General features: G+C 41.9%; 1 protein-coding gene across 3 annotated transcripts in view; it reads right to left on the bottom strand.

Moving 5' to 3' along the window:
• The window catches only part of PCGF5 (polycomb group ring finger 5), a 45,964-nt gene extending 29,192 nt beyond the window's left edge, over positions 1–16,772 (bottom strand). For all 3 annotated transcript variants that reach the window (XM_042457893.1, XM_042457894.1, XM_042457895.1), the window contains exon 1: positions 16,588–16,772. The gene's annotated coding sequence lies outside the window, so the exon portion shown is untranslated. The remainder of the gene's footprint in view (positions 1–16,587) is intronic.
• Between the last annotated feature and the right edge of the window lie 6,724 nt (positions 16,773–23,496).

Raw genomic sequence — 23,496 nt, 5'->3', positions numbered from 1 at the left:
GCCTTAGTATCTTCCTGATATTATTTCCACTATGCAAGCATCAAATAAATTGCAATCTAAACTATAAACATTTTCAAAAAGTTAATTCTTATTCCTTTAGTCTACTCCCAATTGTTACTGGAATTAGACACAATCACATCTTTCTTGCTGTCTACAAGTTCCTTGTTTTCCCCCTCCCACAACTGTTTACATTTCATCTTTTCTTTTAAAACAGCAAGATGCACAAATCTCTTTCAGTATATTTATGGAAGGGAGCTAAAAACAGTCACTGTCAGGGCACTTGAGTTATAGGGCTGAAGAAAGCATGCATTGGACGAATTGCATTCTGCAAGAATTTCCAAAGATCCACTGGTGATAGAGGTAGTATTCAGAAATCAGCTCAACAAATTGATCTGAAACTGGAGCATACATAGTAGAGGTAGTCCTGAAAATGTGTCATCTCAATTCTAATGTAGAAATGGTAAGTAATAGCTATTTATAGAATTTACAAGTGACTGCTTGCAGTTGAACAGCCTTAGTACTCTGAGGCTGGGTGGTTCTTAGTAGCAGAAGACCCAGGTCTCAACTCTAGCTGCTTGATAGACACATAGAGCCTCTGCAACTGAAGCAATCAGGATACTAAAGTTGCCATTCTACAATTACATAGCTGACAACCAATACGATCCCAGCTGAATGACAGAGTTGGAAGAGGCCTTCAAGTGTTCAGTTTACTGCTCAGTGTAGGATAGCCACAGGCAGGGTGTTTACAAAGGAGAGACAGAGGGAGCACATATGGAGACCTCACACGTGAAGTGGGTGGCATCAATATTGTTGTGTTGTTGGCAAATCATTTCACCCCACCAGGATCCCATTAACCTGAACTTCATAAACCCAATGGGAAAAACACACAAAATGAACTCACCTGGTGGTAGGATCCGTTTGTCACAACAGCATGAGAAAGCTAGTTTGTCATCACTGTTGCTGTTGTGTGCCACCAGGTGGTTTCTAACTTATGATGACCCTAAGGTGAACCTATCATTTGGTTTTCTTGGCAAGATTTTTTCAGATGAGGTTTGCCACTGCCTTCCCGAGGCTGAGAGCATGTGACTTCCCAAGGTCACCCCATGGATTTCATGGTTGAGCAGGGAATCAAACCTTGTTCTCCAGAGTCGCAGGCCAACACTCAAATCAGTATGCCACATTTGTTAATTGTAGTAACCTAGTCTAACCAAATTCAGTCGTTTTACAATATTTATAATCCTTCCTTTTTCTCCTCCAAATATTTCAAGTTTTATAATCCTGAAATAAAGCCCTGCACAGTATGCTGTTGGTCCCCATAGTGCCAAATGAGTGAAAGAGTTGAGGAAAATGGCAGAGAGAAGAGTGTCTTTTTTAAAAACACTTTCAAGTTAATGACACAAGAAGGACACAATTTCTGCATTTTGGAAGTTACTGAAACTACATCCTAAGTACATGCAAACTTAGTAAAATGCAAACCACATGTAAGAACAGATGCATCCTTTAAGCAATACAGTGAATGTATACTTTCCTATGTATGATTAGTTTCAGCTTCCCCACTACTTGTGGCTGCACGGCTGTCAGTAGCAAAATTGTAAACCCATGCACCAGATTTGTCTGTTCACTGGAATTGATACATAAAGCCTATGCAAATGAAAGTATTATGAAAATGAAACTATCATTTCATGCTACAACTACCTAGAAGGCAACCAAGGGCATAGCTTTTAACAGTTGCAGTTCCATGGCATTTTCAAATTTGAGTGCTCCTGGAAAGCCTTTAACATACTATGTTAAACCAAAATATTGATGTTAATTATGGACGCTAATGGTTATCTGTACACTATGAACCATTCCCATATGCCATGCAGGCATGATTCTTGTATAGAACTGACCTTAAAGGTCCCATCCTATATCCAGAGCAAAGGTTGGCAATTGCTCTCTCCAGACCTTCTAGAAGGAATGGGACTAAATCTGGCCTTTTGGGATCTTCCTTCCCAATGACACAGTTCTTTGATGGTTTCACAACTTTTCGACAATTGCCTTCCATTCACTCCATACTAAAAGGTTGAACTGCCTCTCCTAAAACTGAAGTAAGAGCTATGCTGACTTACTATACAGAATTGTATTGATGTGATCTTTAAGCTAAAATGTGCTATTTCTGACCTCACCCTTTGCCTTTGGCCCCAATCGCCACTGGCATGTTCCCCTGGCAACTTCTCTGAAATTGAATTTGGCTCTCAGGTTGAAAAGAATTCTTTGCCCTTACCTTGGAGCAGGAATGGACAAATGTATCATGGTTGGGACCAGTTTTGATCCTGAAGCCCTTCAGGGGCCACACAGAATATGAAAAATGCCCCAAATGGAAAAAAGTGAATTGGCATTTTAACGTTAAACAGCATAGGGAGGGCCAGTAAGCTATTCAGAAGGTTAGTTACATCTCTTGGAGGCTCCCAGGAGAGGTACTTCACCTTTTCTTCTTTTAAACTATGGTGCATGCAATCTCAAAAGGTTTTAGGCCACATACAGCCTCAGGTCCATACTTTGCCCATTCTTGCTTTAATGAAGAGAGGAGGGAAAAGCAGGCAAAGAAAATACCTCAAAAGTTTCTCCAGGTAGACAGTCTTCCCCACGGAGCCATTACCACCAGCTGCCCTCCCTGTGGGAATTGTTGTATTTTTACATTTCTTTCATAAATGCACCTTTGTCTTATTTGTAAACTTGCAAGGGTTTGTATTCTGACAGATGGTATATAATAATAAATATAAATGAATGAAATAATGCATGCTTTCTCAGGGATGCAACTATTGGGGGGGGGGGAATGAGGGCACTGCCCCAAATAAGAACCCCCCCCCCCCCCCCCGGTGAAGTTTTCATTCAGTCCCCAAATTTCTAGCATTGCTGTAGATTAAAATTTCAGGAAGGCACCTAGAAATGCAGTTTAGGCACCCAAAGAAAAAGGGCATGGAAAATTGCCCAGGGAATACAATTGTAGCATATAGCTCTAGGTGTGAATGATTTTTAATGTCTCAATTTCTACAATGCTAGAAAAGAAGAAAGTGAAGGAAACTTTCATTTTAGGACATTCTTATTGGGTGGGACCCTCATTTTTGACCCCCCCCCCCTTATATACACTTCTGTGTTTTCTTAAGCATTTGCAATCCTATCCATTTATGTTTCATAAAGTTTAGGAAGGACCTGTTTCAAATTATAATACAAAGTATACTTCTGCTAGAGGCACATATCTTTCTTCTAATATAGAAAATGGGTGGCAACAGTAGCCATTGCCACTTATGAATATTTTTGTTTAAAAAATTCCCTTGAGGTATTTCCAGCTACATGTAGTCAGCATATGTACAGGATGAATGGAGTGTGAACTTTTGATCTTTGCTTGCATATTTATATTAGGCTTTTCCCCAATTCACAAGGCACAAGATATTTTGGAAAGAACAACTACTTGAAACCAGCAAGTCAATTGAATATTTCTTATGTTTTACAGTGGTTTCTCAAGGTAGGCTTAAGACAGATATTTGGAAGTACTGCTTACGGTGACCTTTGCTAAACTTCCACTCCTATCAGACAGAAACTTGCCAACAATATATATTATTCTTTCCATTCAAACCTGTCAGTGGAATCCACCTGTCTGAGTAATTTCTTCTGGCTTGCACTGATTAGAGGTTTTTTATTACAAGGTACTGTATAAAACTCAACATGGAATTTTGATATGACCTTTGGAAAGACTCAGTTTACTTCCTATTTTTAGGAATATTAAAAGGAATAAAATTATCTGTAACTAAAATGCTTCTTCTTATCCCTTTATTTCTGGAGAACAAGAATAGAACCTAATGGTCTATGATTCTGGCCTATGAAGGTCTATTTTATTTCAATGACTATAAGGCAGCAACATCCAGGGAAGAATATACGATCTTTCTTGGCTGGAAATGTAGAAAAGTGTCATGTTAAAAAATATATCATGTTACAGATGTTTACAGCACTTGTTTGATCTTCTCATGAATTTCTTTATTTAGTACTTTAACTGACCCAACACACCATCACATGTCCTCAGATTACATACTGCTTTCATGACAGAATTTTGATTGTCTGCCCCTCTACATCAAATGCCACCCATACTAGCCAAACATATATTTATACTACTATTTCTGTGCAGTAGGCAAATATACTAGCAGCTATTGAATTGTGACCAGGAGGGGAATTCCCATCCATAAGCACCAGAGTCAATGTGTGCTTATGTGTCAAGACTTTGTTCACCATGTTCAACCTCAGTATAGGCATATACACTGGCACAACAGGATACAGAATCAAAGATTTGAAGAGCAACCCAAACAGAGTCTGGCCAAGATTATTGTTTTGGAAACATTTATACTAGCACATGACATAATCAGCCTGAACCTGATTATCAGCTATTCATTTCTGCAACCTCCAGCATTAGTATGATGCAGCACTAAAACATGACACACTATCAGTTGTTAGTATACAGTACTTGCCCTGGTTCTACAGTGGCCATTTCATAACAAGGTATATAAGCAGCACCAGCTTGGTTTAAACAGGCCTTTTTTCATTAATGGAACAGCAGACAACTATGTCCTTTTGACCACTGCTATCCTGTTGTAAAGGACTCTTATCACCTTTTCTTGCCTGTTGCCATATTGAATGTGGACAAAATCAAGGGTATGAGACACAATTTATTTAGATCATGTGTGGGAGTCATTGGACTTTCAGAAGTTGCTGGACTGCAAGTCCCAGAAGCCTTATCCAGCACAGCTAATAGTAAAGTCACAGGCCAACAACATCTGGGAGGCTGAATGATTTCCACCTGATTTAAATAAGACAACAATACAATAAACAAATTATTGATCATGCAGCATTCTCTCAGTTAATAAAAGAAACAACATGCATCATTCAGATCTTCAAAAATTCCCCTACCAGAGTGATCTTGGGCATTTTTTTCATAAAGAGAACACACTATATATCAGATCACATATGAATAACTAAACAAGTTTAATCATTTGTGAGTTCACCATTATAAGATACCAGCCAAATAAAATCTAAAAGCTGTACAGTCTTTGGTATAGCAGCTTTTATCTTTATATAGGGGGAAAAACTGCTATCAAAAGAACCAGCTATCATTTAACAGGTAGCTAGGATTCTGTTACCATAGAACGGGTGCTCAATTACTTTTGCTAGTATATTTGAAGATTATCAGACTAGGCTGGATTTTCCAGGACACACTTGCATTAAACTTTGTACCGTTCAGACATGTTCCGATATATAGCTGGCCTACAGGATTTACATTGTGCAATGTATCTCCCCAGTTGGTCTGTACTGGAAACAGAACCAGTCACTGGAGTTGTTACAGGATTTTCCACCACAGTATTCCTCTTTCAACAGGAATGCTAACATTCTTCAAGTCACAATAAAAAAGGGTCTTTTTCTATGGACTCTTTAAATATTTAAACACATCTGAAATTAAACCTAAATTGTAATGACATCAGGGGTTAATATATACAAGGATATGATCCAACTCCCATGGTCATGATACATATTATTTGCCCATGGAGCTTTGCACTGCACTGGTGCTGGCTGACAAACAAAACCTCTAGAGCAAGTTTGGGCAAGGCAGTCTTCCAGTTCAGCCACATTTGTAGCGCCCCAGAGTTACATTTCAGCTGGTACACCTACCCTGGCTATGCCTCACGCCAGTTTACCCCATCCATATATGTATATTTTCTGTGCCACCTTCATTCCTTGCTTGTGCCTTAAGATGATATCTAGACCTTTTCTTGTAATTTTGTGCCTTTGCATTACTCTCTCAAGGTCTCCCTTTACTTGCATCTGGATGGAGTTATAAGAGCAAGTGAAACTTTGATTTGACTCAATCCATAGAGCCAGCAAGGATCTTTAATGAAAAGAATATTTTATAATGAGAGTGGGAGCTTGGTTAGTTTTCATTTTCTGTTTTAAGCAGCTGGAGTAGGCATGTGAATATGTATGTATGTATGTGTATGCGTCAGCAGTAGCTTGAAGTCTGCAGAATAGATGCAGATGCCTAATATTCCTTTCAGCATTTTCTTTCTCTTTCTTGCAATTTGTTTATGTGAAGATGTCACTAAGAGTATTACAACAGAAGTGACATTTGATTTATCAATACCCAAGTCAAAAGAAGCAGGAATCTAACATCAAATTTCTGTTTTCTTCCTTGGAAACTGCCCCCTTTTATAATTCAAGCCTTCTTTGCCCAAACACAGATCCCCCAGAGGGGGGCATTCCCTCTGTGCCTTTAACTCACCCATCAATTTGGCAACCCACTATTCCTCAAAGTCCAGTACTTTCTGAAGGCTACAGATTTCAGTACATTTTTTTAGCATGTGGCATCCAAAGAAAAATATGGAACAATACAACATTTCAGAGATGAGCTATACGCCTTGTCATCTAAGCTCATCTTACCTTTGGAATAAACAGTATTTGTCATTTTGCTTAGGAAAGCAAATTTTAAAAAATCAACATTTATAAGTTAAAAGTAGGATGGTGAAGAACCACACAGATTACAATGTTCATTGTAGGGGCATACTTTCCATCCATTTTCATTAATATTCTGTTAGTATTAATATCAGTATTCAGATACAAACATTCCAATCCAATCCACAGATAAGGAAGCTTCTCAACTTCTATGTCTTGCTGGATTGAGACATACTAGCAAAAGTTATTTTTGTTGTTGATACAAATATGAATTATTCCCATAGGATATTGGTTTGATGGAAAAACCTAAGGACAATGTGAAAAAACGACTGGTTATAATCAGGTATGTGGCTTCCCCTGACTGAGTATGTTAATGCCCCAACACAAAAGCTTTCCCTCCCTTCACAGAATCAAGATTTATGGAATGATGTTTTCTATGGTATTTAGATATCATAGTTAATGGGTAAGGTTTGCTGTAAACTGTTTTTAAGTAATGCATTGATTGATCATTTGCTGTCTTATTAGTTAGACTATGTTCCCCCTTTTTGTTATTTACTGAAAATTTAATAATTTTTTAAAATATGAATTAATCGTTTATTGTAATTGGCAAATGCAATTCAATTTAAGTGTAAGGTAATCCATACTGAGGCAAAATCCCAGCTTACATATATTACTGATGTGATCTGAGCTAGAAGCAGCTGACCAAAAAAGGGATCTTGGATTTGTTGTGGACAGTTTGAGAACTACTATGAAGTTTTTGTTTTAAAAAGGAAAAGAAGGGGAGTGGGAAGAAAAAGGTAATTTCACATTGGACATAATTTGAAAACAAACTTTAAATAAAACTACCTTACTGTCCTTATAAACATTCACAGTACAACCACATATAGAATACTATAGATGGTTCTGGTCACTGCACATTAAAAAAATAATACTGTAGAACTAGAAAAGGTTCAGAAAAGGACAAACAAAATTATCAAAGGTCTGGAGCAACTCCCCTAATATAAAAAAAATGGTTACAATTTTTAGGAATGTTTAGTTTAGGAATGAAGTAAATAGAGACATGACAAGAGGTACATAAAATTATGTATGGTGTGGGAAAAGTTAATAGCACCTAGTACTAGAACCAGAAGTCATTCTCTGAAGTTGAATAGAGGGAGATTTAGCATAGATGAAAGGAACTATTGAAGTTCTTTACACAACTCACAGGTGAAGTGTGGAATTTACTACACAGGATCTAGTTGAGACTGCCAAATTTGGACAGCTTTAAAAGAGAAGTGGACACATTCATGAAAGATAAAGCTATCACTGACTACTAGTCATAATGATGGATACATTGTCTCTATAGTACCAAAGCAAAGATACCTCAGTGCACCAGTTTTTAGGGAACATATGCAGAATGCTGTTATACTCTGCCATTGGCTTCCCATGAATGAGAACATACTTAAGGGTGCACCTTCACATTAGAGCTATTTAATAGTATGGGGTGCCATTATCTGTGTTTTTCACATCCGTAGGAAGCCCCAGAACCAAATCCCCACAGATCCAAAGAACAATTTATATATGCAGGCTTTGGTGATGCCTGGAAGTCCTTGTTGGCACATCCATATCAAACTTACTTTGTTTTCCTAATTATTATTAAATGGCTGCAATGTGAAGGCTCACTCATAAGCATGTCCGCATTCACGTCACCATCATTAATATGGGCTGTGGCAATCCACGGATGATTGAATTCATGGATCTGAAGCTAGCGGATGTGAAGGGCCAACTGTACTAAATCCACACATTTAAAATGTTTAAGTGCTTAAAAATTAACAAGACAGCTTTTTTGCTGTGAGCAACACAGTACAGGCAAGTCACAGTTGAGAAAGCCTGTCAGAAAGAAGTTTCTTTTCATGCTTGGCCAGCCCCTTACCTTTTTGTCCTCTGTCTAGCTAGAAGGTTGTTTTCCCCCCCATTTTTAAGCAACATTGGCATTGGGAGGATGGAGGAGGAGGAGTGGGAAAACTTACAGGACTTACAGTGCTGGGCTGCAGAAACATATCTGTAGTAAACAATGCAATAAAGCTTGAGCAGGGAAGGAGCAGGATTCTTCTCTAGCCAGTGGAGTCACTGGGGGCATGGGGGGATCACACTGGGTGGCACCCTAGAGAAGGGGTGACACCTGGTTGAGCCCTCCTCCCCCTTTGGTGCAGGAGAGGTTAACACATACCCTTCCTGGGCTTTCTCTTTTGGGAAGAACCCTACTGGCAGAGGAGAAGAGGTACAAATGGATATCCTTCCTACCGTTCCATCACCAGGCTTTCTTCCTAAGGAGGAAGCCCAGTAATGGAGCAGAAGAAGGAGCGAACACATCTGTTCTGTCCCCTCTCACTGGTTCACCTGCCTGGCCAGGGCAACACAGTGACTGGGAAGGGAGGGGAGGAATGTGGTGTCTGCTCGCAACCCTCCACCTCAGGTGACACCTTAGCTAGTGACACCACTATCCCTAGCTGCTCCAACTGTAGCCATATGTGCTGCCTTATAATAAGCAAAGTAAACAGCAGCTGCCTTTGGGATCCCTTACTGAGAATGTATGAAAAGCAAAACAGAGAGAAAGGGAGAGAGCACTGGAAAATCCGTTAATAAAAAGTGGCACTAGAATTCCTGTCTTTTCATGCAATAATTGCAATATCATGCAACATCATGTGAAAAACTTCATGCTACTGTGCAATATTGACATGAACATCTCGCTATGCTCCCATCTGTTTTGTTCGTGTGATAAAGTCCATTAACTGAAGTGTACCTGTGACTACCAATATCAATAGGTTTCAGTTACTACTCTGCAACACTGAATATATACAACTTCTAAAAACCTTTTGACATTTTCTGCCTACTGACACATGCTAGCAGCCATGTTTTCTCAAGTGAAAAAGATTAGCTGCTAAACTGATTTGTCTCTTGGGTGCTGAGATTAACCTAGTGATGACAGCTCAGGCTAAGAGAAACTTTTAAGCATTACTGCATGACTAGCTCTGTGTTCCATGTGGTATTTGGAATTCATTTATTGGAATGAATCAGAAGCAGATAGCTTTTGTAAGACATTGGGGGGCGGCACTAGCGTTTTCTGAACTTGCAAGGTGCTAGTCTATCACTGTGCATCCAAATTTTGGCCACTCAATTTCAAATTCAGTGGTGGGAGGCAAAAAGGGGAGGGGATAAATGTTGCCTATCCTGATTATTGGTAAGTGCCATCCTTTACTCTTCAAATGGGCAACTGTTTTTCCTCTTCAAATGGGGAAGTGTTTTGATGGAACTGAGATCTTTACCCAGATGAAGGACACATAGCTGTGACAGCACACATCCAGTGGGATCTATTGGGGCATAAATTGGCAAGTCCACCATGTTTATCATATCCAGCCCTATAATAATATAGGACTGCCCTAGATTAGAAATATAAGATTCCATGTATGCATTTGTCATAGTTTGACAGCTACAGTCTTACAGTCACCATGCTAAGTCTGCTCAGTTCTGTACTATACAGAAGGCCTTGTGTGTAGCACTGGTCCCTGGTGCCATTCTTGGGTCCTTCAAAAAGTGCTACACTACAGGACATGTATTAACCCATGCCAGGGGTGGGCAAAATGCAGTCAATTTATTTGCTCCAAAATGCCCCAGAATGACTTCTAGGGGTATGTAGTGGACATTCCTATCACATGTCTTTTTTCTGGGTAGCAGGACACAATTCTGCCTCACAAGCCCCTATACTTAAAGCCTGCCTTTCCTTTTAAAAAGACAGTCATTTTTAAAGTTGGATACAGAGGAACAGTTTATTGAGGCAAACCTTGGTAGTAGTGAGAGTCACCTTATTTCTATACTGCTCCAATATGTATGGTTCTCAACTGTGCCTTTGTCTCAGAGAGTTTGAGAGAGTGTTTCCTGTGTCTTTTAGCATTTCTAGTGGGATGCTGTAGTAATCCTTTTTGCTAGAGCATAGCTAGGAACATGTTCTCTGTGTTTTCATGAGTCTACAAGCTGTGCAGTTTGCAAATACACTGGTTTTCTCACTCTCTATCTCCATCTCAAAGCTTGGAAAATTCCATTTTGGACTATAACTTGCAGAATCCTCTATCAGTAATGTGGGTAGAAAGATTTGGGAAGCTGAAAACCAAAAGCAATTCTTCTGAGCAATGTTCCAATACTTCCAACAACTCTTGACATCTCTAGCTCCATGCTTCCTTATATTCAGTAAGTGCTCAGTCCAACCCTGACCTCTTACATATTTAACCTTGTGCGGTAATTTAAGTTTCCTAAGGCTTCAGCCTTTGCTAGGGAAACAAAAATACAGTATTGAATATCAAATGCCAAGCCTGTTAGGATCTTGCTTTAAACTAGCAGAGTAGCAGCAATATGCTTTTGTCAACCTGTGGTGCAGTACAGATTGCTCCAAAGGGGTGGCCTGCCGGCGGCCTAATTCCTTCTGAAGGGAAACCACAGCTGCCAAACTGTGCGGCTTCCTTTGGAATAAAAAGAACTCAGAAAAACCAGGTTCTTTTTGCCCCGCAGGGCGGATGTCACAAGTGCACCAATGGTACACTCCTGACGTAAGTGCCGTGTGGCACTGTGTGTATGCCACACAGCACTTACACCACAATGGCGGTGCCCGTGTACACAGGATGCCGCCATTGTTAAGCCGCCACTCCGTACTAGGGTTAGGAACCGTGCAGTTGCCACACAGTCCCTAACTCTAGTATCGCTGCTGCCATGCCACAAACAGCCTGTCTGTATCAGGCATATGCTTTCCTAAGAACTGACACTGACTCCAAAAAAACAACAAACATGTAGTTTGTATATTTATCTCACAATCTTTCAAAGAAAGTTGGAAGAGCAGGAAGATGGAAACAAAATACCTCAGTTGAAAATCTTGAGAGAGAATATCAGTTAGTTCCAAAGGGGGAGTGGCCTAAGTCACATGGTTAGTTTGAATAGGGGGGGAGAGTTTACATGCAGGAATTCCCTATCTATCTAAGGAAGGGGAAAGAGAATGCAAAAATCTTCCACCAAATCTTTTCCTAGCTTCTCTTATTTAAAAACGTTCTTATCTAAGCAACTGATGTTGCCAGAGATAATTCCTTGACTCAGGCAACCCCTCTAGTAGCTCACAAGCCCACATGTCTGTCTGTATTGCGGAAATAAGATCATACACAAGTGCAGGTCAAATGAAACACTCAACACTTAGGGCCAATTAGCAGTAAACCTCCCAGTGTAACAGCCTCATTTTGGGTTACAAGAATACTACTTACACATATAGTGATAGGTTACTGAATCCTGTAGCCAAGTTTGTCTGATGGAATGTTTGCAAGCCACACAAGGAGTTAATTGGATAGTAATGCTCTTCCTCTGTCTCCTGAGTATTAACCCCAAAGCAAAGTAAGCTAGTAATGTTTTGCATAGTGACAGCACTAGCTTTGCAACATGGCGATCTATACAAAGGCTCAGAATAGATAAATAGGACACCAACATCAGCTACAGGTCTTATTGCTCTACAGATATTGCACTTTCTTCATAAGTCTCATAAAACTGAAATCCTTTTAAAAAAAAATTCTTTAAAAATGCAGTATTATGTATGAGGCCTAAGAGTCTATGGTAGACGTAAGATTTCAACTAAGATTTTGTTCACAAATTGCTCATACTCTTAACCACTGCACTGTTGGAGAGCTATATTAAATACACATCTGTCACCACTGAGTGGTGGTAGGTAGCTTCAAAGTTAAAGGTGAAGTTTTATTCCAGACTTTTTATCCAAGGTGATGAAAGTATTTGTGAGATAGGATTCATCACTTTGCAGATCTTCTTTAATATTGTTGTTATGTGCCTTGTTATGTGCCTCCAATTTGTGGCACATAGTTTTCTTGACAAGAATTATTCAAAGGAGGGCTGCCATTGCCTTCCTTTCAGGCCGAAAGAATGTGACTTTTCCTGGGACACCCAGTGGGTTTCCACCGCTGAGAGAGGATTCAAACCTTGGTCTCCCGAGTTCTAGTTTAATAATCAAGCCACTTCATTACATCCACACAGGTTCTCAACTCCTTTTAAGTCTTGAATAAAATCCAGGGTGCATTTACCATGTCCCTTATGTGAAAGCCACCAGCTGCCACTGTGAGTTACCTCCTGGAAAAAGATCATTTGGAAAAGGAGTTTGATTTAACCCAGTACATTTTTCTAAGATTTGAAGTCCACAAATACTTCATCCAGAGTATCCTTGTAATGCACTGGAGTAAATTAAATAGTGCAGAATCTATGGCCTTACTCCTCCTATTGGAAAGAGAGAACTCTCTTTAACAAATAACAGTGAAGATATATTGGCGTGAAACTGCAATCAATGCAGAGGCAAGTGACTTTTACTCAAGATATACTGTATATACTTCTGTATAAGTCTAGAAATTTAGGTTAAAAATTGACCCCAAAAACCTGGGTCGACCTATCCATAGGTCAATGTAAGTATTGTATTTGAATTCATATAATATATATATGGTGAAAGGCAAGAGTTTAATCTGCCCTCGAAGCACTGACCCCCTTCTAGTCTCTCATCCATCCAACCTTTAGTAAGAGTACAAATAATTATGCCTGATGGAATTTTGTAAGTTCTTTGGCATTGTTTTCCTTTGCTTCATCCACTTCAGATCCTTTGTTCCATGTCCCTAGGTTTTACCCTTGACTTGTCCACGGGTTATATCAAAATCCATAATTTTGGCCCCCAAACCTGCCCTTGACTTATAGTCGAGTATATACAGTACATAATCTTTACCTCATTGTCCTTTTATCATTGAAGATAATACTCTTTTACCCAGCCACTGACCACATCCCACCCTGCTCAGCTTCTGCAACAGTGTCCATAGGCCATGCTTTCTGGACACAGGGGGTGAATTAATTTTTTTGTTGGGGCATCAATCTTAAGTATTAGCAGCAACATGTATTGGGACCCCTAAAGTCCACTCAACGAATAGTGCAATAACCTTTATCCAGGAGTAACTCCCACAAAATACAACAGGGCATACAAGTACTGTGCTTAGGACTGCAGCTAATGTTATTTAACATTCCATGCAATGCTAGTTAGTTCTGACTAACTGTGTTCCCATTCGATTTCAATGTGATTTCAATATGACTGATAGTTGCAATCCTACATGTGGCTATTCAGATATAAACTCTATTGGGTTCAATGGGATTTGTTCCCAGGGGAGTGTATGTAAAATAGCAGTCTCAATTCAGTTGTCCTGGGGCCATCCATACAGCCCTGCTACTATTAAGCTTTATAATGAAATTTCAGCCAAATGAAAGTCTCAGAACTATAACCCATAAAATCTATTTCAAATATTTAGAGACTAATGGTAAAATAATGGAACTAAGAAAGTAATAAAGATATGATACTTTAAAAAATGTTTGTTTGCATTTGAGGTATACTCTAATCATGTTAATGAAGACATTAGAAAATTTACAACTTTTTATAAAACTTTAAATTATTGTTGATTTTGTTATTTAAATGTTTAGAGTGCTTGGAAAGCCCTGAAATGAAAAGCTGTCCATCTAGCAGATGCAATACTACTACTACTAGTAGCAGTAGTTGTTATTGCTACTGCCAACCACCCTGTAAAGAGAAGGAAAATATGACTAAAAAAGAAGTGCATTCCTAGCTATTTTTGTAATGTAAATCAAATAGTTTTTAGTACACAAGCACAAATTCTTCAGTTTCTTAATGCTCATTAATATCACTAAGTCGATCTCTACAAAGGAAATTCAAGAATACTGTATTAGTCATTCACAGGACACAAATGAGCCTGTCTTGAAATCTTTCCCCATTCTATACCAGGAAAAGCAACAGGAGATTGCTAGATTCAGCTGAAAGCATTTACCCATTCCAAATCACATGGGTGGCATCCTAACTCTAAATACTTCACATTTAAACACCTCCAGGATTGCAATTTAACAATCCGGTTCTAACTATAGGTGCATTAAAGCAGACTCCAATTCCATTTGCAATGTCTTGAGGATAACACAAAAGCTTAAAAAGAAAACCACCAGAACTAATAGGGTAATCCTAGGCATGTTTTACTCAGAAATCACTCCTATTAAAACAGACTCCAATTCCATTTGTAAAGTCTTGAGGATGACACCTAATAATAATAATAATAATAATAATAAAGCACCATCAAGACTGCCCCCCTCCCCTTCCTGGAGCATGTGGGAGGGTGCACTTGTGGAAACGACAGTTAGAGCATGCACAGAAAAGGTATTTCTACGGCTAGCAATGGGGATTTGTCTCCTTTTCATACCCAAACTCTCATTGGGCCCACTTTAATGTGCCTTTAACCCCTTGCTGTTCTCTTGTGTGTGATAACCATTAGCAAATGGGCTTGCTTTTGTGGGATGACAGCACTTTAACCATTTTTGGGATGGAAGCACATAGGTCCACGTGTGGAAAAGTCCTCTATGGCACAGTTAGTATCAAAGGTGCTAGAAGACCCCTTTGCCTTGGATAGTCCTCAAAGGCATTACAAGACCTTCCAAGTCTTTGACTTCTTTGGCAATCTCAAAGGCGCTAAAAGACCCCTTTCCCCAGGGCAGTCCCCAAAGGAGCTACAAGATCCCTTTCCGTACTGATTTCCCAGACCAACACAGTATTTTCCAGACTAACAGGGCTAGGTCTTTGACTATTTTCGTGCAGTGGTAGAACTCAAAGATGTCTCAAGGGTGCTACAGTACATATTTTCACACAGTTAGCCCCAAAGGTGCTGCAAGGCCCCCCTTTCCATAGAGTAGTATTCCTAAATGCCTATTTCCCCTGAAGTCATTCCCCTTGAGTTCTACAAGCTCCTTTGGGGACTACCCTGTGGAAGCCTCCAGAGGCTACTTTTGCTCTTCTGCTCAGTTCTGGACTGGAAACTACCATGCCTACCACTTTCTTCTTTGGATGTTCACAGTGCCTGTGCGCGCGCAAGGGAAAGAGAGAGAGAGAGAGAGGGCCAGGGAGGGAGGGAGGTGAGTCACCATTCCGTGGAAGTGATGATTCATCCATTCAGTCATCCTCTCCAGGCCCCGACTCAGAGGCAAAACACACGTGGGTTGCAAATATCCAGGGGCCCTTTTGCCCCAGAGAGAGTCCCCTCCTCCTCAACGGGGCCGGAGTCGGAGCCAGACTTGAGTTGGTGCAACTGCGCCCACCTCTCTTTCCCCGCTCCCTCTTTGCCCACAGCCCCCAATTCCCCAAATATTTATGATCTACGTTTCTTCCATGACGAAAGCGCGGGGGCAGCAGCAGCAGCAGGAGGAGGAGGAGGAGGCTGTGGTCCAGCCCCCAGGGCCCAGCGGGGGACCTCTCTGCAAACCCCGGGCTCACCAATGGCCCTCCTCTCCTGGCGCAGCAACCCAGGGCCACTTTCACTTCTGCCATCGGACAGGTGTGTGTGTCTGGTGGGGGCTCCTCCTCTGGGCCCCCCAACCCTCACCCCAGAGCCAGCCAAGGCCAAGGAGGGACCAGAGAAGAGGCTCTGCGTCCTCCCTCCTCCTCCTCCTCCTCCTCCTCTTGTGACAGCTTACATAATAAGGATCCAGGCTAATCAAAAGCGGAAGCCCCGGGCCTCCAGCCGCCTTTGGGACCGGGAACTGGGGACACAAACACACACACCCCGACACACAACTCCCCTCCCTCCCCTTCCTCTTTTCTCTTCCCAGATCACTGGAAGAGAAACCTTTCACTCCCTTCTTTGGAAAAGCAGGTGACACATTGGCCAGGGCGTCTTGTGCTAGAAAGATCCGGAAGGTCTTTAACAACAACAGCAACAACAACGCAGCTGCCCAGGGCAAGAGGGAATGGGGAGCTCCGGCTTGGCTCCCTCGCCTCCCCGGGATCCCAAACTCTCTCTCCTCCTCGGTTTCCTTTTCCCCATCCACCTTTTCTGTTGTCGTTGTTGTTGTTGTTCCCTTACGCCAGCTGCCCCCTCCCTCCAGCCCCACAGCCTCGGCTGCGCAACTGAAGAAAGGAAGAAAGAGAAGGAGAAGGGAGGATTTGAAAAGAAGGAGAAGGAGCATCTGGGAGGAGAAAGTTAACTCTCTTCCGAAGGGGTCCCTCTTCCCTTCTCTTACCTTCCCTCCCAGAGCTCCGCGAGGAGCCCCCAGGACGCCGCGCGCTCCAAGCTGCTGCTCTTCAGCTGACAGCCAGAGGAGGAGGAGGGAGGGAAGGAGAGAGAAGGAGGGGAAGAAGAGAGAGGGAGCGAGAGAGAGGAGGAGGAGGAGGAGGGAGGGAGAGAGGGAAGGAGAAGGAGGGGAAGAAGAGAGAGGGAGCGCGAGAGAAGAGGAGGAGGAAGGGGAGGGGAAGAAGAGCGTGAGTGTGTGAAAGAAGGAGGAAGAGAGTGAGGAGTTAGGGAAGGAGAGAAGGAAGAAAGAGGGGAAGAAGAGAGTTAGTGAGAGGAGGAAGAGAGAGTGTGTGTGAGGGGATGAACGGAGGAGGAGGAAAGAGATAACCTGCGAAGGAATAACAAGAGGAGGAAGAAGAGAGTGAATGTGTGAGGGGAGGAGGAGGGAGATAGTGAGTGTAAGGGGAGAAGGAAGAGAGTGAGGAAAGGAGAGGAGGAGGAGGAAGAGTGAATGAATGTGAAGGGAGGAGGAAGAGGAAGAGAGTGAGGGAATGAGAGGAGGCAAACGGCGCGGGAAGAAGAGAGGGGAAGTGCGAGAGAGGAAGGAGCGGGAGAAGAGGACGTGAGAGAGAAGGCGAAGGAGGAAGAAAAAAAGAGAGAATGTGCGAGGGAAGGAAAGAGAGGAAGAGGGTGTGTGAGGAGAAGAGGGAGAGTGTACGGAAAGAGGAGGAGAGTCAGTGAGTGAGAGAGGAGGAGAAGGGGAAAGAGGATGAGAGTGTGAGGGAAGGAAGAAGAAGAAGAAGAAAAGAGAGTGTGAGGGAAGGAGAAGAGGAGGAGGAGAAGGGAGAGTGTGAGAGAAGAGGAGGAGGAGGAAGAAGAGAAAATGTGAGGGAAGGCGAGGAAGAGAGAGTTTGAGGGAAGGGGAGAAGGAAGAGAGGGTGAGTGTGTGAGGGAAGGAGGGGGAAGAAAAAGAAAAGAGTGTGAGGGAAGGAGAGGAGGAAGAAGAGAGTGTGAGTGTAAGGGAAGGGGAGGCGGAGGAAAAGAAGGTGAGTGTGTGAGGGAATGAGGAAGAAGGAAATAAGAGAGTGTGTGAGGGCAGGGGAGGAAGAGGAAGAAGAAGAGAAAGTGTCAGGGAAGGAAGAGGAGGAGGAAGAAGAGAGTGAGTGTGTGAGGGAAGGAGAGGAGAGGAGGAGGAATAGGAAGAAGGCTGAGCCGTGGCGCGGAGGGAGCTGCGCAGCAGGGAGGGAGGGCGAGCGAGCGAGAAGGCAGGCAGGCGGGAGGGAGGGAGGCAGGACTTTTCCCAGCCAGGGCTGGTTGTTTACGCATTGCTTTGCCCTGCGCTGGGTGCGCACACAGTAGTGTCCCTCTCTGATTGGACACAAACTGGGGCACAGCCTCTCTCGCCTTGCATGCCAGCCCGCCTTCTGCTTCTGCTGCTTCTGCTGGAGTCTGGACTCAGCAGCAGCAGCAGCAACACAGAGAAGCTGGAGGGTGGCTGCTGCCAACCTCAGGGGCTCACCTGAGGGGGAGCCCAAGTCCCTTCAGAGAGGCAGCCTTGCCCAGTCAATTGGCTTAAGCAGCCCCTGGGTCACCTACATCCTCTGCTTTTTGCAAAATTCCTCCTCCTTCACCACCACCACCACCACCCCTACAACTCTGCCCTTGTGTTGTCTGTCAGTCTCCTCAAGTCGTTTCCAACTTACTTACGACGACCCTATTATCATAGGGTTTTTTTTAGGCTGAGGCTGAGAGAGTGTGACTTGCCCAAGGTCACCCAAAATGGGCTTGGCATGGCAGGCCTATATGACTTACAGAGAGAGATCTCGTAGCACCTTTGAGAATAACTGAAAGAAAGAAGTTGACAGTATCGGCTTTCGTATAGACTTCCATCTCCTTCCTCACATGCATTTGGTGGAGTGGAAGCCAGGGACAGACATGCCCTGTTTCCCCCCAAAAAAGGCATACCCATAAAATAATAAGCCATAGCAGGATTTCTAAGCATTTGTGCAACATAAGCCATACCCTGAAAGTAAGACATATAGAGATAGGTCTGGCGCGGAACGAAAAGATTGGGGCCAATGGTTCTAAAGGAAATGGAGTTGCAAGAAATTCAGGATGGAATTACGGGTTTAGAGAGTTATGACGATGTTCCAGAAGAAGACGTAGATTTAACTATATGTGAATAAATGTAGGTGGTTGTACCATACTTAATAAAAATAAGACATCCCTCAAAAATAAGCCATAGTGTGTCTTCTTGAGGAAAAATAAATATAAGACAGTGTCTTATTTTCGGGGAAACACAGTATATATGCCATTGGTATGTGAGGATGTCAACTCAATACAAATTATAAATCCTTTATGGAAATGAAGTTGCAGGTCCAATTTTAACCATGGTTGTTAGTGCACAAACACATAGGAAACTGGGCTTTGTGCATGGAGATGAATTGGCAGATCCAGTTTTGCAATGGGACTAGCCTGCAGTGAGGGGAATAGATGAATGTAGGGCACCCCCATGAGGATGGGGTCAGAAAGTGTTCAAGTGCGTGCTTATGTATAAGTCTAGAAGTTTAGGTCAAAAAAATTTACTCCAAAAAACAGTACTGTATGTTAACTCTTATTTAAAAAGGAACTATTATCTGTGAAAGTCAAGAGTGTAATCTGTCCTAGAAGTACTAACACTTCACCTCTCCATCTCCCTTCCATCCAGTCTTTAGGGCGAGCACAAACAGTTATGATTGCTGAAATTTTGTAAGTCTGATGGCATTCTTTCCCTTGCTTCATCCCTTAGATCCTTTGTTACATGCCATTACATTTTACCCTTGAGTTATCCACACATTATACCAAAATCTGTAACTTTGGCCCCTAAACTTGCCCTCAATTTATACATGAGGTCCTCTTATAGTTGAGTATAAATGGTAACATCTTCAGTTGTTTTTTCTCCCTCCTGTATATTTTTAAAACACCTTTGCTTGATGAAGAAGCCAGTGGAGCTTTGGAAGCTGGCAACATGTATATGGTGCATGTTGGCTGGCACCGAAGACAGTACTTGGGCTGCTGCCACTCTGCAGAATTAATGCAGTTTGACACTGCTTTTCACTGTCATGGATCCATCCTATAGAATCCTGGGGTTTGTAGTTTGGCATTACAGTTTTCTAAAAGTTAAGGCTAAATATCTCACAAAACTACAAATCCCAGCATTCCACAGCATTAAATCATGGCAGTTAAAGTAGAGTCAAACTGCATTAATTCTGCAGTATAAGTGCAGCCCTAGTGGAAACAAAGGGTCGGGATGCTTTAGTCTGAAACAAGAGGACAAAGCATTCCCCTACCATTTTGCTATGAGCCACTGGTGGCTTTATCAGAAGCTGTCTCTTTTGGGTGTATAAGCAAATGTATCTCTCTACAAGGGAAATGGATGGTTCGGTAAAAAAAAGTGGGAAAGTTCAGGCCCTCAGAACCTGAAGTAGGTGCTAGAGCAGCATGAGGAAAGATCTTTGATCCAAGGATCTGGGCTATCATCCAAGTAGAAGAGGGAAAGTATGAGGAATGTATGAGACATAAAGGAACTTCTCAGAACTTCTCAGAACACACCAACATGAAATCTCCTCAGGCAAAAAAACCAAATGAGCCAAAGCTATCTGGATTCTTACACAGTTGTGTGGTTTTAAATAATGTAAAGAGCTCTGTAACTCATTAAAGCCTTGACTCAAATGGGGGGAAACTTATTTATGACAGGTAGAGTTCCCAAAATTCTCCAGTCAGCAGAGCAGTTTGGACTAGCTGGGTTTGACCTTGTTCACAAAGGAAGGAGTCATAGTAAGTTCTATCTCAGTCCTGGAACTCAATGGCCTGTGGTGTAAACCCCGCTTAAGACTGACACTCAATAAAGAACCTAATTTGTTAAGGGCCTAAGAGATACAGCCTGATCAATCGGAGGGGTAGAGAGTGGCGAAATAGCTCCTATTTAATTGACATCGATGAGAAGTATAGGATTCTTATTCACTTCTTCTCTGGCCAACACATGATATGGAAATGAAGCAATGGTAAGAAAATTTTACTGTGACCTTAATTTCTGGTCACTGTGACCTAATTTTCACACACATCAGTGCTTTGTCACACACTGGTCAGAAGAGTAGAAAATGGGGACACTGAGTTGTTCAGTTGGGCAGAACAGAGATAGATCAATCAATTTATCAATTGATTGATCGATCGAAGTTGAGTATCCTAGGACCAGAAGTGTTCTGTAGTTCAGATTTTCTTTTTTTGGAGGGGGGATTTTGGAATGTTTGTATTTGTATATACAGCCCTCCCTTCCCTTACACAGGGGATCCATTCCGGACCTTCCTGCGTAAGGGGAAAATTGCATATGCTCACGTGCCATTGAAAATAATGAGGCTGGAGAGAAACTGAGGACCTGCAAAGTAGCAGGAGGCTTGGATTTCCACGATTTCATAGATCCTTGTGTCTCTTTTCAGCCACACAAATACAATATTGATATGCACTTTGCTATTTGTGTTATAGCTCAAAAAATTTGTATTTTGTAATACTTCGGATTTTGGAATTCTGGATAAGAGCTACTCAACCCTCCCTGTGTGTGTGTGTATGTGTAGAGATATTAAGGCCTAAATACTGTGAAGGCACCAGTTCCTGTCTGATCTTGAAAGCTAAGCTTGGGTTGGAGACTGCCAAGAAATACGAAGGGCTATACAGTAGGCTCTATTTCAGAAGAAGGAAATGGCAAACTGTCTCTGAGTATTCCTTGCTTAAGAAGGCACATATAAATTCACAAGGTGCAGGGGCTGTACAAACATTCCTGAAGGGGCGGCCTCCAGCTGCCCCTTCTTCAGCCTGATTGGGGCTGCAGCAACCTTATGCTGCGGCCCCAATCTGGCCTTCCGAGGGCACAAAAAAGAGGCGCAAAAAGGGGCTCCTTTTTGCGCCCTCGAAAGTGCGCCATAGCCACAATCCCTACCAACCTCCTATCTGCATTGTTTCTCCCATTTCCCAATAAAAATTCACCTCCCAGTTGCTAAATAGTTCTGCCTGAGTCAGCACCATCTACTGTTTCCATAGTTTTGCATGGATTTGGGCCCCTACGGTGGTTACTGCAAAATATTTTTCAGAATTTATTCATGTTCCTCAGTTTCACTGTTTGGAGCCATAACTTTTGTGTTCATGGAGATAATGTGGCTGTTTCTTGGGTATTCATTTACTAAATGCTGTTAATTTGTACATGGTTAAATAACAACATTTTCCATTAAACAGCCATTTCAGACTATTTCCTTCAACAGGTATCATTCAATGAACAGAGATATCTACAGGACTGTGGCTCAGGAGTCTGGTTGACCTTTATTAGAGCAGTTTATGGTCATTTAGTACTCTTCTGTTGTACAAACCTCAGTCGTTTCTCTCTCCTACACCTCATTCCACGAAGTAGGCAGAAATGTCAGTTTTTTTCCAAAACTCAAGTTGCATAATTTTGTCTCTGGTTTGAGGAAGTGATGTTTTGCCTTGATTACCGTAGTACTTAATTTGTGACTCTGCATGCTGTGTGGATGTTTATTTATTTATTATGTATCCCACTTTTCTCCCAAAACTGGGACTGATTCAAGGACTGAAGAACTTCCCATTGTCCTGATAATCCTCTGTCATCCCACTTTTTCTGCTGTTTTTAAAATGTCCTAGTTTCTCTTTCCTCTTCCCACTTTCTCCCTTTGCCCTCAGTTTCCTTTAATTGCTGCAAATTGAGTTCAAAATGAAAAAAAGTACTTTGCAGTCAATTAACTCAGCAAAGGAGTAGAGGAGGGGACAGAATCTTGTAAGATCAGGCAAAAACAAACTGTTGCAGCCACTCCTAACTTGGATGTAATTCTTCATTAATAACATTTGCTATTTTGACCACACTCTGATGCTGCTTAACCACATGGATCCCAATTTTCATCTGTGAAAATGGTAGGTATCAGACTGCATGTTGTCATTTGTGAAAATGGAAGGTATCAGACTGTATGCCTACCTCCAGGTTATGACCTTTTAGAGCAGTGACGGGTAACATCCAGAAATCCAGGGCCCACTAAGAACCACACCAGTGACAGGGCCCACAACCACAGCAAGTCCCCTCACATCTTTTAGGGGTTGTGGGGAACAGTTTCACAATGTTCTACCTGTACATTCTTTTTGGTCCAGAGGGGAAATTTTTCAGAGCCTGAGATGACTAGGGGGCAGAATAAGGTTATCACATGTGGGGTTATATAAAACATCCACTGATTGCATGCAGCTTATGCACTGTGAGTTGCCTGTGTGTGGTTTAGGCTCTATGTTCTCCTCTATTATTTATTGTACTTCTTGTGTTTCTCCAACTGCAAGATCCAGTGTGGCCTTCCAACAGGCTATAGTTTTAAACAAGTTTAGTTATAACATTCAGAACCATTAAAACAAATAAATGATTATATTAAACTAAGTGCTGAGTTAAATACAGTCGGCCCTTTTATTCACGGATTTTTTATACACGGATTTAAGCATATCACGGTTTGAAAATGCTTCCAAAAAAGTATAAATTTACTTTGATGTTCCATTTTTTATTAGGGACCCCTTTTGCTTATGTCTTATACTTAATGGGACTTGAGCATACCGGATTTTGTTTACCCGGGGTCTTGGAACAAACCCCAGCCAAGGATCCACTGTAGTTTAAAAGTCCCTGATGCTATTCAATGTGTGCGTGTGTGTGTGTGTGTGTGTGTGTGTGAAGCTGCTGGGAGAGATCATTCAGAGACACAGGGAAGGGTGTTATCAATACACAGATGATACCCAGATATATTTCTCCATGTCTTGGTCTACAGCTTTGACTTCAGATAGTGTCTCTCCTCTCAATGAATGTCTTAAAGCGGTAATGGACTGGATGAGGAAAAACAGATTAAAACTG

The sequence above is a fragment of the Sceloporus undulatus genome, chromosome 3 (genome assembly GCF_019175285.1).
Source record: "Sceloporus undulatus isolate JIND9_A2432 ecotype Alabama chromosome 3, SceUnd_v1.1, whole genome shotgun sequence".
NCBI classification, from domain to species: domain Eukaryota; kingdom Metazoa; phylum Chordata; class Lepidosauria; order Squamata; family Phrynosomatidae; genus Sceloporus; species Sceloporus undulatus.
Note: the sequence above shows the minus strand (reverse complement) of the source record. Positions and strands in the feature narration are given on the sequence as shown.